We start from the raw sequence: 14726 nt of genomic DNA on the forward strand, positions 1-14726 counted from the left end.
CGTTGTATGGACTCAAGCAAACCCCACATGCTTGGACTGTGAAGATCATGCAAAGGTTGCGTAAGATGGAATTCGCTCTATCGAAATCGGACTCCTCATTGTTCATTTGGCCGAGTGGACCAGACCGATTAACATTCTACTATGTGTCGATGCTTTAGTCATCGTCGAGGCCGACCTTGGAGAAATTGGCTGAGTAAAGTCTAAGCTTGTGGCATCATTTGAAATGAAGGATCTGGAGAACCTTCATTACTTCCTCGGGATCAAAGTGATCCGAACCCCGAAGGCATATTGATCAACCAACGCCATTATGTGTTGAATATGCTCTTCAAGTTCGGGATGGCGGACTGTAATTCTGTCTCAACCCCTCTGGACAGAAACATGAAGCTTCGCCAAAATTCGGGAACGACGTGCGACTCGACATGGTTCCGACAAATTGTCAGAAGCCTCATTTACTTGACAATCACTCGACCGAACCTTAGCTACCCGGTCGGCGGCACTAAGGATATGTCAGTAGCACTAAGGATAGGGCGTTGCTATATTGGGCAGAAGTAGCCGAGGAGTTAATCGGCTACAAGGATGCTGATTGGGCCGGAAATGCCGACAATCGCAGGTCAACATCCGGATTTGCGTTTTCATTGGGAAGCATCGTGATCTCCTGGAGCAGTAAAAAGCAACCGACAACGGCACTGTCAAGCACTGAGGTCGAGCATCAAGGGGCGGATATCGCTACATGCGAAGCCATTTGGCTCAAAAGGCTATTGAAGGATCTACAAGTGGAGGTGTTTGAATCGAAAGTGATATACTGCAACAACCTCAACAACATTGCGTTGCCGTGAAGGATTTGATTCACGATATAAAAATAAGCTTAAACATTGTATTGAGTAACATTTATGAAACTTGAACCCATAACCTTATAGACCAAGTAAGAAGTATATACCATTAGGAGAAATTATTTTTTACATCTATATTTTCATTATCATACCTATGACGTATGTATTTTCATACATGGGAGCTTAGATGAGCATGATTGCTATCATGCATCACATGTAACGCATGTGCGCCAAATGGCGATCATGCATGCCATGCATGCTATGCACCCATATTATCATTTGCATGAGAATAACTACATAAAGAGGGGGAGGGAATAGAAAGGAATGAAAGGGATTAATGAAGGAAAATCAAGGAATGAATTAAAAGAAAGTTAGAAAATCAAACAATCAAGCAAGCAAGTTAGCTTATTTGCGAAGAGTCTTGTGTTTTGAAGTTGGAGTCAAAGGTTCAAATCTAGAGTTCGGCAAAAGAGAAGTCGCATCTCGTGATCGAACATTGTAACTTTGGTAAAATCTTGTATTGTTAATATAAAGCTTGTCCTTATCATATATTTTCGCTCTTCAAAGGTTCAAATCTAGAGTTCAGCAAAAGAGAAGTCGCATCTCGTGATCGAACATTGTAACTTTGGTAAAATCTTGTATTGTTAATATAAAGCTTGTCCTTATCATATATTTTCGCTTCTTCAATCATACATCTCTATTCTTATGTGTGCTCATCTCTCTCACATTACTTTTAACTCTTCTTCTTCCTATCCTTAAATCTTTCTAACATCATTGCACAAGCCTTATTAAAATTTAGCCAACTCCCTTTAACCTTGGTCCTTGCGACTTCGTCGCACGAACCACAACTACCTCGACAACGTCTTCCATGCTCAGACAAAGCACATCGAGGTGCACTATCACTTCGTCTGCAAGCAAGTCCTCTCTGGTGAAGTCGAACTTGTTTATGTTCCGATCAATCGGCAGGTTGTCGATATCTTCACCAAACCTCTTGGCCTAGACAAGTTGCGGCAATTCTCAGGCATGCTTGGCAAACACCACCTCGATATGCCAAACTTGAGGGGGATGAGTGAAGCCGAAAAGGAGAGAGATGAAGTCCAAAAAGTCAAATCGGATGAAGAATTCAATTTCGGCACGACTGAAGAAGTCGGAACATCCGGATCGGCTGGAGAAGCCAATGATGCATAGATAGGTAGAAGAAGATCGGCTAAGCAAAGACTAGCCACATGTAGGGGGAGCGGTCAAAAGAGAGAGTCGAAGGCAGAGCCAACCGAACCAAGGGGAGGTGAAGCCAAGAAGGGCAAGAAAGGTGGCAGAGTCAAAAAGGACAGAGCCGACCAAGTAAAGGTCAGGACCAAGACATGGGCAGATGTGGTCAAGGGCCTGAAGGAGGATGAATCGGAGACAGTTGATTCGGTCAAGAGTCGTAGTGAATCAAAAGCCGATTCAATCAAAATGTTTGATTTCGAAGAGCCGAATCAATTGGCAAAGTGGACAAGGAGGCGTTCGAAGCCAACACCGACATGGAAGAATCGAGGGGTCGAGGGGCATCAGCACCACAACGACGACGAAGCTGACTTCGGCCAAAGCAGCAGACAAGCCGGCCGTAGGGGTCAAGGTGCGTGAAACCAGATGAGTCTAGGATCATCGGACCGAAGGGGTCATGGGAAGCAAAGTTGAACTAGAAGAAGAGTGCGAACGAGGCGTCGGGATGCCAGGAGAGGTTGGAATGACGAACCAACTGGAGCTAACATGGTGGGACCTCAAGTTGAGCTTGAGGGGGAGCGTTGAGAGACAAGCTCAACATGGGCCGAATCAGCTGAAGAGCCGAGAGCCAAGAGCCAAGAGTTGAAGAGCTTAATCGAATAGAGTTCGAGTTGTGCCGAGTTGGATGAAATCCGAAAAAGGTCGTTGAGGGCCTATATTCCTATTATAGTAAATAGGAATATTGTAGGTAGAATTAGTATCATGCTCATTGTTGAGCATTCAAGTACTGATGGTACTTGTGTCAACCCACTCGTCAATGGCATGTATATAAAGTGCACTCAGAGCACTGTTGTATGTATGAGTCTTTTTGTAATCGAAATATTGTTGTCTGCTCTCCTCAGTCTCTCTCTCTCACACTGTGTATCCACTCTCTATGTTTACCTAACTGTCGAGTTTCCGAAACCGACTGTGTACTCAGTGTCTATTGCACACGTATTCTTTTATAGCATTCTTGACGTCCATTTGATGGAGGTGTCATCCTTTCGTCGTTGCAAGTGCAATCATGGTCCGCATAATCGTCATCTTTGTCACCGGGACAAAGGGCTCTACGTAGCCTTTTGCGATGAGTCGAGCTTTGTAGTGGTTGACGGAGCCGTCAGCATTATACTTCACTTTGTCACCCTTTCGTCATTGCAAGTGCAATCACAGTCTACACAATTGTCATCTTTGCCACCGGGGCAAAGGTCTCTTCATAGTCGACACCATGTGTTTGTGCGTAGCCTTTTGCTATGAGTTGAGCTTTGTAGCGGTTGACAGAGCCATCAGCATTATACTTCGCTTTGTAAATCCATTTGCACTCGATCACCTTTTTGTGTGGCGAGTGGGGAATGAGATCCCATGTCTCATTCTTGCATAGTGTCTGCATCTCTTCTTTCATTGCTTTGACCCATCGTGGATACTTGGTTGCCTTAGGAAAATTATCAGGTTCACAAACTGCCACCACCTTCATCATAAAGGCATACTCATATGCTATATAGTGGTTGTAGCCCAATCGGCTAACCGGATTCTTCTCTCAAGTGGAGCGATGTAGTTTCTCATTATGCTAATGTGATTGCTTTCTTAACTCTAGGTGACCTCATAAGAGGCACATCAAAGGCACTATACTCACTGTCGAGTGAGTAAGCCGACTCATTGCAGTCGGATTGATCATCTTCATACTCTGGCATTTTGGCTTTTCCTTTGTCCATCTTCGGCTCGGCTGAGATGTGCTTCGGTTGCTCGAAGGCTCTTGAGGTTTGCTCAATCTAGTTGAGACCGGACTCTCCTCGGGTATTGACCTTAACTAATCATTGTCCTCTGTGTCATCAAGGTCAACCAGAAATGGTTCAGGAGGAGTCGGCTCATGTTCGTATCATGATGTCGATCCTTCAAAGACTACATCTCGACTTATCTGAACCTTCTGCATGGAGGGGTTCAAGAATTTGTACCCCTTTTGCCTCAATGAATATCCTACGAGGATACATTTCTCTAACTTGGGATCTAGCTTTTGCCATTTTTCGTCAGGAATGTTCACGTATGCAATTGAGCCGAATATCCTTACATGGGATAGATGCGCCTTCCTTCTATAGTACTTCTCGTGCGGGGTAACCTCGTGCACGCCGGATGTGGTACACCGGTTCATTAGGTAGACAACTGTGCGTGTTGCTTCAGCTCAATATGACTTCAGCATGTGCTTCTCATTCAGCATGGCCCGTGCTACTTCGAGAATGTGCCGATTTTTGTGTTCAGCCACTCCGTTTTGTTGAGGCATATGTTGACTCAAAAATTCTCGTCAAATTCCTTCTTGTCGAAGGTATGTCGTGAATGCATCGAAGAAGTATTTCTTAGCTCCATCTGACCAAGGACATCGTACATGCCGGCCTGTGGCTTTCTTGACTTCATTCTTAAATTTTTGGAAGAGTCAGAACACTTAGCTCTTTTGACTCAGGGAGAAGATCCATGTGTGCCTAGAGAAATCATCGATAAAGGTCACACAATATTGGCATATGGCGAATGTAGCCGTCTGAGCCGGTTCCCATACATCGGAATGAATTACCTTTAGTAGGCCTTTGCTCACGTTCCTCCCTTTTGGGAATGAGTGGCGGTGTTGCTTACCAAATTGGCAAGCTTCACATACTCCTTCAATCTCTTTCTCTTTCAATGTAGGAAGTCTGATGAAGACTCCTTTCGATTGCATCCCCTTGAGCTTTTGGAGATTGATATGGTCGATTCTCTTATGCCATAGCTCTATGTCGATGTCGGCCTTGGTGACTTTTGCAAACATGGTCGATTTTGTCTCATGCAAATCAAGAATCAACATTCGGGGTTCTCTTCGTCCACGAGCAATGAGTCGGCCTTCTTTTTCGATGAATCAACCCCCTTGGTTGAATCAAACTTGCATACCTTGCTCCACAATTTGGCCAATTGACACCAAATTCTTCGTGATGTTTGGTTGCCCTCTTTACTGAATGGGACATTGCCAATATGCCGAATCATATGAGTAGTGTCGTCTCCTGTTTCGACATAGCTAGGTCGATCCGACACTCGTAAGTCTTGGAACCATTCCTCATCAGACATCATATGATTCGAAGCACCGGAGGCAAAGAACCATACGTCTTCGGACTTGAGGCACTAGTAGAAGTAGAAGTCGCCATAGAGTTTGCTCTTTCATAGTCAGAGTTGGTGGCGTAATTGGTGAGTTGTCGGTTTGTGGAAGTCGACTCATGCTTCTTCTTTCGGCACTCTTCTTTGTGGTGTCTTATTTGCCCCAATATCCGCATTTGATTGAGTTTTGTCGACTTCAATCAGCATGGAAGCTCTCCCTTCTTCCGAACGTTCCTCGATTGTTTCCATTTTCTTGCCAAAATTGGGAGCTGTTTTCATAGGTCGGACCTCGTCCGCCTCGTCCTTGGCCGAACTGGCCTCTTCTTGCATGGATGCGTCCTCTTCCTCCATCCAAGTGTGAGTAGAGCATGTGGCCTTCCGAGGCGTTGCTCCTTGCTCGAACATGGTTTTCTTCAACCAACAACATTGATTAAAGATCGAAGAAAGAGGGAGGATTCTCCCTTGCTAGGATGGGTGTTCTCATTGTGCAGAACCGTGGTGCGAGGCCGCCTAGGCATATTTTACCATCTCATCATCCTCCACGTTGACGCTTAATGAGCCAAGCGAGTCACAAAGCTCCTTGATCTTCAAGGTGTAGCTTGTGATAGACATATCCCTTTGTTGGATGTTGTTCAACTCTTAGCGAAGTTGAAGCTTTCTTGCGGTTGTGTTGGCCGCGAAAATCTTCCTTAGATTCTCCCACACTTGAGCAAGACTTTGGGGAACCTAGACCAAGGAAGACATGATGTTCTAATAGAAGACATAGAACCCTTTTTGGGTAGTCCTCGTGGAATCCCCTTTTTGAGAAATATCTCTTTCAAGGAAGTTGATTCGAAGAAAACTAGCTCAAGGAACCCTTTGCTTGAAGAAACTAGTGTTTGAGGAAATCTGGCTCTAGAAAACCTTGGCTCGTTGAGATAAACACTTTGAGGAATGTGCTTCTCCTTGACGACAAGAATCTACCTCTCTCACTCTCTTTCTCTCCACTCAATACAATTACATAAGGATAACGAGGATTAATACTAATTATTCGTGCTTTAAAAAACTCTTAGGTTGAGATAAACACAACTAATTTGTTTACAAGATGTTCCCCTTTCAAAATAGGGTCCTCAACGAGTTATTACAAATGGCAAATGCAAAGAAATGATCACAAAGAAATAGTTAAAAAGGTATAGGAGGTAGAACTTTGAGTTTTGGTGGCATGAACCCATGAACAATGGTCGTCGTGCCATTTGTTGTCATGGCTTTCCATGCCCTATTCAACATTCTCCTCCTCTTCAAGATCTCTTTTCTTTGTCTTTTTCACCTTTCTTGAGCAAGAAGAACCCCAAACAAATAACCCACGTAAGAAGAAGAAGGAGAAGTGGCCCAATACCCACTCACACTACACACAAGAAACCCTAAAACTCAAGAAAACAAAACAGAAGAAGAAGACACAAGCTTTCACAAAGACTCTAAACTCCCAATATGGTCCAAACCCAAAATGAGCCCTCAACTCCCCTTTTTATAATGAGAGAAGAGGCTCAACCACTCACCTTCTACGAAAATAATGCCCACACACTTCCTTTTTACATATTCAGTTGTTTTATTCATTGTTCCCTTTCCCCCCTTTTTCTCCGTATTTCTCCTTTTGATCCTCCACATCACAATTCCCCATCACTTGGCCAAGATCATACAAGAGAATCAATGAATTTTGTTCCACATGAAACACAAAGCATTTAATGGTTTATCCATGTACATGGGAGAAAATGATCTCCAAGCTCTTCCAAAGTTATAAAGAGCAATTGAAAGGGACTTGTCCTCTAAGAGGTCAACATAAGTTAACAAACGTCGAATACATTTCTTTTCTTGTACCTTTGCCCTATGTTGCCTAGTCATGATTTGGGTTTATGCCAAGGTCTTGTCCTTGCCTTATCTACTCTACTTGTTCTATAGTATTTTCTCTTGTATAAGTGTACATGGGGATTACCAAAGGTTCAAAATCTAAGGCCTAGATCATGGGATAGGTGGATAAAATTCACCTATTTCATAACAAAGGCCTTAGCCACAATCTAGGTAGTCATGGGATGTAGAGAGTAACCGTCCTATGATGATTATATTCTCACATGATGATGAGCAACATTTTACAATATATTGGTCCCAACAATTAGATTCTAACATGAAGTTACGTGTCTTTCTACGCTATTTGGGTCCATCCATGATGGCCTTGACACCACCATGGAGATTGAGTGATACTACCACACATGGAGTGGTTTGATTGGCTCATCTTTCATAATGGGTGCACATACAAAACTTCAACAACCTCAACTTTCAATGAAATTGACATTGGTGGGATGAAAGCCAATTTAGTATTTTATTAAGGATAGAGTATTTGTCTAACCTGCTTGTTTTTTTATTAGTATTGTCATGTGTACTTAGATTTTGGTATCTTTCTTATCCCAACCAATGTTTTGTATGTGAATTTCTCTTTTTGTTTCATTCTACCATGAGGTGTTTTGGACTTTATTCATTTCTCATTTTATGGTATTCTTTGTAAATCTATCAATAAAGAGCAAATTTTCAGTTTTTCGCATTCAATTTCGTAAAATACTATTTTTCTATGAAGAGTTTAGAATTTTATTTACTAGTTCATTTTTATCTGGTATTTTTGTTGCTCAATTAAGGACTGGTATTTATATTTGTTTTCTCCTAGTTGACTTATTTTATGAAGTTGATCAAATCTACTTTCATTGTAACTTATTGATAATTCTCATTCATTGCTTATTTGTAAATCTTATCTTACGCAATGCATCTTCAATTAAATTTCTCCTTACTGAGAAGTTGCAGCTAGTTTTTTAAGGAGAGATTCCCACAATATAGTATAACGAGGCTTATTGTTCGATGGTACATAAACTATCAACTATGAGAGGTGAGATGGAGATCGAGAATGTTCATGGAGGGATTTCCATCGAACATTGACGAAACTCACACGAGATATGGCCTCGTCTTGTTCATTCCAAACCAAGGGGTTAAACAATCACTTTATGGAAAAAGTGCTCTCTTCTTGGCCGTCAATTATATTGCAAGAGATTGGAATTAATGCATAAAATTTTATACCTATATTAAACATCAACAAAAAGATAAAGATGGTTTTATGTAATGCAATTTATTGTAATCATGGATTTTGTCATAGTGCAATTTATGGAACTAAATGCAACATCAATTTATTGTATATTATTGATTTGGTATCACAGATTTTGGGAGACTGCAATTTTTGGAAATAAATACAAAGATTGATTTGTGACACACGTTATTAGTTTCTTTTGCAAGAAACCTTGAAGTTTCAAATTCCATATTTGTTCTCAAATTAATGGAGGTGGCTATGGAAAGCATTACATATATTGGCAAGAAGAGACAATGCACATACCATTTGATTTTGCGAAAACATTGAACATATTTTGATGAGAACACACCATTAAACTAGAGAGATATTGTAACATTGTCCGGAGGGGTTCATTCTATAGTCTCACATGGTAAATTAATGCAAGTCATGAAAGTTGAAACATTATGCAGGTTGAACGTTTATTGAATCTATATACAACTATTAAATATTTCCCCCATTTACTTGAGGTCAAAACCAGCCTATGAGTGCATGTGTCATACAGGTATAAAAAATTAAAGTAAAAGATATGATAAAAAGATGGACAACTAGCCATACAAGTGCATGAGGCGAGTATACATTCCAATAGGTAATGAGTGTACTACAAGTATATGATTCATAACTAGATGGCTCATGTTAAGGGGTTTACTCCATTTTGTGACGAGATAGTGCATGGAGTTTTTCTATGCAATCAAAATGTGGGCTTGAACTGCTTCCCTCTTCTTTGGATATTGTGATCTTGTGAATATGAAAAAAGACATTGGTGACATATTCCATCATCTTTTTTAGTGAGGTGTGCCTCATATTTCGGGTAGAATATTGCGATTTCATTCACTATATCTTTGCATTCATAATAATGTACACTCTCTACCGTCATATTCCATCATCTACACATTCATCCTACTCAAGTGATGCCAATTTTTTATCACCCCATCTCATTCTCAAGTTAGTGTGCTTCTCATTCTCACGAAAATATGCTAAGACTCCTAATTTTTTGATCACTAACCACAATACTTATTATCACACAATCACAATGTCTATATTTGAGTTTGAATAAGTTTCACACAATGACCTACAAATTAGTGAGCAAACTTTTGTATGCAAACTAATTTTTGGAGGTAATGTTTTCAAATTGTGTTGTAGTGTTTAATCTTTGGTGTTATTATCATATGGTATGATAAATAAAAGTAAGATGGAGGTTTCATGCTGACATAGCAAGTGCTTCAAGTAATGTCAATTCTTAGAACTAATAGAGAACGTTAAATTGTCACATAGAAGAGTGCTTTACTTCTATGATTCATGAAAAGATAATGGAAGATAGGGAAATGTTTGCTACATGAGGTGTACGTTAAATCACATTTTTAAGGCCTTCCATTCATTACATCATTTCTATTTTTCAATTGTTTTAGCCTTGACCATTATTAACATTAAAAGTAACATGACCCCGTCTCTTAACTTTGCTTACATTAGGTATTCTATTGTCAAGCACCTTCGCTATATGACAAAATGGTGTGCACTACCAATTACTTTATAATTATGCAAGATGTGGAAAAAGATTAATATTATTTGTATAACAGCATAAAACTATAATATAAGATATTTGCGATAAAAACGGGTGGTTGTGTATACGCCACCGAGTGGGTGCTCATTGGTTTGTGAAACAAAGCTAGTAATATTGGTAGAACAACGTGAAACTACAATATAAAGATTTGGGATAAAAAAGGGTTGTTATGTATAGGCTGCAATGCAGAAGCTCATTGGCTCCTCATCTAGGTCTATCCGCGCTTGTGTGTTGACACTTGGGGTCTGGGATGACTTAAATGTGGAACTAGATAGCAACATGCCTTTCCCTATCTATTAAAAAGTACATATTTTATATGACTATATGAGTAAGACACAACTAACTAACAATCTCCCATTATTAGCTTGCTAGTTACACCACTGTCAAAAACAATTTCACTAAAAGGTCATAACCTTGATTTCAATGTGTTACAATTATTAGGATGTCTCTCTAAAATATCTATGAATTTCGGCGTATATATACATACCATCAAGTGCAAGTGCAAGTGCTCATTACATGAAACTCCAAATTTTTGAAGATTTTGAGTGTGAAACACACAAAATGAGTTTGAAGCTTTTTTGAACCATTGGGTTTAGCCTAAATTTTCAAGAAAAGTTGACAAAAGTTGCATTCCTATTTTCTCGACTTTTAGGGTAGAAAATATTTTCTTCTTTTTTTTTTGCATGACTAAATACACTTTTTCTTAGTAACACTTTTATCACTAGTGGGAAACCTCAAAGTGAGGTGAAAACCCACAAAGAATAAAGAAAAATATACAAGTGTCGATTAGACACTAAAGACCTTAAAAGCACTCAAAGCAAAGGTTGTAAATTTGGAGTGTGATGTCTCTAAGTTGCAGACAATCAAATAGAGATTGCCTGAGGGATTGCTTAAAGAAGCTAACTTCATGCAATTGGTTTCGATCAAAGACCTTATTATTGCGGGTTGTCCAAATGGTCCAAAGTGCCCAAAATCGTGTCCATTGGAGAAAATAGGCATTGTCGGATAGGGTGCATGGAATTTGTCCAAATATCCAAAAGTGTTTACCAAACCTTCGGCCAGGAAATCTATGATAAAGAGATGCACTTAGTCTTTGTACAAATGTTATAGTGAATGAACAAGTTCATAATAATTGTGGGACTGTTTCCAATCGTCCATCACATCTTGCACAATGCGGCGAGGCTATCGATCGCTTTTGAAGATTCGACCCAGTCAGGAACACACCCAATAAGCATCTCCATAGGAATACTTGTTGCTTAAGTGGAAGACCAGAGCTCCATAAGCTTGCAAGCCTGTTATTCCACTAGGACTGCGTTTTGTGTAGGTTCCATAATGCATTTGCATGTTCGTGAAACCATGGGACAGGTTGCAACAACATATACATTGAATGTGTTGTAATGTTATGCATTGGAATAACAATGTTCCCTTTTTGTAACATCCAATCCTGAATCCTGCGATCTCCATTGAGAGGTGGCACAGGTACTAAGGAAAGCACCAACTCAGTGACTTGATTCCATATAACGCGATGATGTGGCCCAAGATTATAACGACATGTCATGTCATTGAAGTGCAATAAGTGACCTTGGTCATTTACCACATCTGCAATTGATTTCAACCCCTTCTTTGCTAAAAAATAAGCTTTCCTAGGCTCTTGTTCAGCTAATGATTGTGGGAATATAGCACTCCAGTGTAAGCTTTCGAGGCGTAAAGAGTTCCCTGATTCTGAATTCCTACCTCTCCATTTTATGTGCTGCAATACATCCTTCCAGTAACTTGATCATTCACTATCCAAAATTTTAAATAGCAGATATTTTAGAAGCTACTCATCAGCCATTGATAAAGTTTTTGCGAGGCTAATGAGAAAACTTTTCACCATAGCCCTAAAATAACATGGCACTCGTCCAATATGTATATATAATTATTTTCTCTTCAAAACCCCCTTGTCAACGCGGTTGAGAATGTGATGATTGAACTCTAACTTGTGAGTTATTTCATGGGATATATCTTTTGAATCATTGGGGTGGCTATCAAAATTGTAAGCACTAACATGTAGATTCCGAAACCATCTTGTGTGGTATTGGATACGAGAGATCGTATCCCCATCTACTGAAAATCACATTACAATAATTTTGACCATCAACATCAATAAATCCTTGAGCATCATTCGCAAAATCGACGGTTCTCAAGAGACAAATGAGGATTTCATGCTAAATGCAAGAGATAATGATGGTTCAATATGTAATGGACTAGTCTTTCTGAATTAACTCATTGTTTGATTGTAATGAGATAGATCTTCATGCATTATAAATTACAAATAAGTCATTAACACTATCGAAGAAGGAAATGGAATATATTTGTCCACACTTCATTATTTTTTAGAAGCCTCGTTTGGAAAGCAGTCAATAAAATCTATCTTAATAATTTAACTGTCTCCACAAAGAATAAGTTGATTTTTTGTCATGGAGTTTTTCCTCTACAAAAGATATGGACGTCTATTTTGTGACCCATGTGTATCGATACGGTAACAAATAAGAGACAATACATCACATTGTGTTATGCACTTAATGTCTTGTTAGATAGATCATAGAGTGTTATGCACAAAAGTTTGTGTTTTAAGTTTCTCTTTATCGAGAAGGCAATAAACAATGCTTGGTTTCTCCAAAATAATTATATAAATGGACGCAAAATCAATGAGCAATCCACCATATGGTGTTATATTGCATGTAATATCTCGTTTTTTTCTCCCTTGTGGGGAAGGCAATAAAAAATAATTCTACTTCTCGAAAGTGATTATAAGTTGGATACAAAATCAGTAAGCAATCATGGTTAGATCCAAATATTATGAATCATAATGGAAATAAATACATGAACATTGCATAGGGCCAAGGAAGTTTGAAACTTGGAAGCCAAGATGGTTATTTCTTGCTTCTCCAAAGCCATTATGGTATTGGATATAAAATCAATCAGCAATCATGTTCGATTGTGGTTTGAAGTCGAGTAGAGGTCATTAACCCTTGTGACAAGATCCAAGGAAACTATAGTGGTAGTTTTCCATTTCTTGTTACTAGGAATGTCAACCGCCATTTTGGTGATCATGGAATGCACTTTATCTGTTGAAACTTGGTTTATAAAGAAAGAGCTCGAACCACCAAAGGGGGCCTAAGAAAGAGTTCTGAATTGTTAACATGTCTTTTTACCTGGCAATAAAGCCAATGGTTTCCTTTCCATATAATTTGTATTTTGTGGATTTGGCTTTTGTTAACTAATGGGAGGATTTTCTTTTTGGGGAAAACAAAGCCAATGATTATTTGTTTTGACTTTGATAGTAAATACCTTAAGAGTCACAATTGATGATTATTGAGCATGACGGGGTTTTAAAGGTTCTCCTTAAGGGTGTAATGAGGGTGATCTTGATCAAAGCTAAAGTTTGTGTAGAGGACATGGAAATAGCGAGAATGATGGGTATGAGAATGATGGGGGTTCCTCTTCTTTGGCTTGCCTTTGAAGCTCCTACTAATCATATAGGGCACATAACTTAATCTTTGGTAACAATGAAGGGAATATAGTTTGGAAGCATTTCTATAGAGCTTGGTCTCATTTAAAATATCCTTTTGAGGAGTGATTGTCACAATCTTATTATTGGTCTCCTCACCCTCGAACATCATATTAACATACACCTTAGTTGCGCCATTTATGAAATCCTTGATTATATCATTTCCTCCTCCCATCATCATCTTCACTTCCTTATCCAACTTACACCTCAATTCAGCTTGCCTTTCTTCCTCCAAGAAGTATGCCAATGATTGTGATTGCGGATGAGATTTTGACATCATCAAACTCGACAATGAAAACAACAATGATGATGACATAATGAAGATTCAAATTAATGGCATTGATGACATTATAAAGCCCAATGGGGCATTCTTGAACATGGTGACATCGTTGAGCATGACAATGATGATGTTGTTGTTGATGTAAAGTTACATGGAATTCCTTTCGATCCTATTCCTCCAAATTTGATAAGATCGTCACCATCCTTACAACTCCATCATGTGATGCATATGCATGCATACACTTTACTGATATAAAAAACACACATTAGGAACAAAGAAAAGTTTAGAACATTTAATACATAAGTACCAATCTTTACCTCCTCCATGTGATGAGAGGTAGGAGCAATGTCCATGGGTCAATGCAATTATAGTTTGTCCCTTTTAAATAGGCTAACCAAAATATAAGTAGGTGTTAGATAAACTCAGAGCTATACTTTTGAAAAGTGTCTGTATTGGTTTTGTTTCATTAGATAGCTTAGAGATAATGTGTATGAGAGAGCTAATGTGTGTGTGTGTGTGTGTGTGTGTGTGTGTGTGTGTGAGAGAGAGAGAGAGAGAGAGAGAGAGAGAGAGAGAGAGAGAGAGAAACAGAGGAGATGTCTACTCTCAACCATGTCTTCACATTATGCTATATGCCCGCACTAGTCTCCCTACCTTGATCATGCAAGTCACTCTCTCAATTGTATAATAGTTTTGACTCTTATACGTGTGTGTGTGTGTGTTTGCAAGGCCATGTCAAGATATTCTCTAAGATATCCTTTCAACAGAAAATCATTGTTCCTTGTTGAATTACAAAGGGTAATATTGGTCCTATCCTTTGTATTCCTCAAACATATTGTCTTATGCCCTTCATTGAAAACTAAATATGCCACACATGCTTAAAATCATAATTTACTATTTTGTGAAGACCATTCTTCCACAAAATCAATCAAATTGATCTGATAAAGACAACTCAAAAACTTATATCTTGGGTTAATTAGGAATTAAGAAATTATGCTCGCAACAATTGACAT

General features: G+C 39.2%; 1 long non-coding RNA gene across 1 annotated transcript; it reads right to left on the reverse strand.

Moving 5' to 3' along the window:
* Positions 1–12569: 12569 nt before the first annotated feature.
* On the reverse strand, positions 12570–14304 carry LOC147857384 (uncharacterized). The gene is made up of 2 exons (XR_015530572.1): positions 14031–14304; positions 12570–13959 (listed from the first exon to the last, which is right to left on the reverse strand). It is a non-coding gene; the product is annotated as an uncharacterized LOC147857384 (long non-coding RNA).
* Positions 14305–14726: the final 422 nt, after the last annotated feature.

The sequence above is a fragment of the Azolla caroliniana genome, unplaced genomic scaffold (genome assembly GCF_043228905.1).
Source record: "Azolla caroliniana isolate FFs.n. ecotype wild unplaced genomic scaffold, voAzoCaro1.0.p SCAF_12, whole genome shotgun sequence".
In the NCBI taxonomy this organism is placed as follows: domain Eukaryota; kingdom Viridiplantae; phylum Streptophyta; class Polypodiopsida; order Salviniales; family Salviniaceae; genus Azolla; species Azolla caroliniana.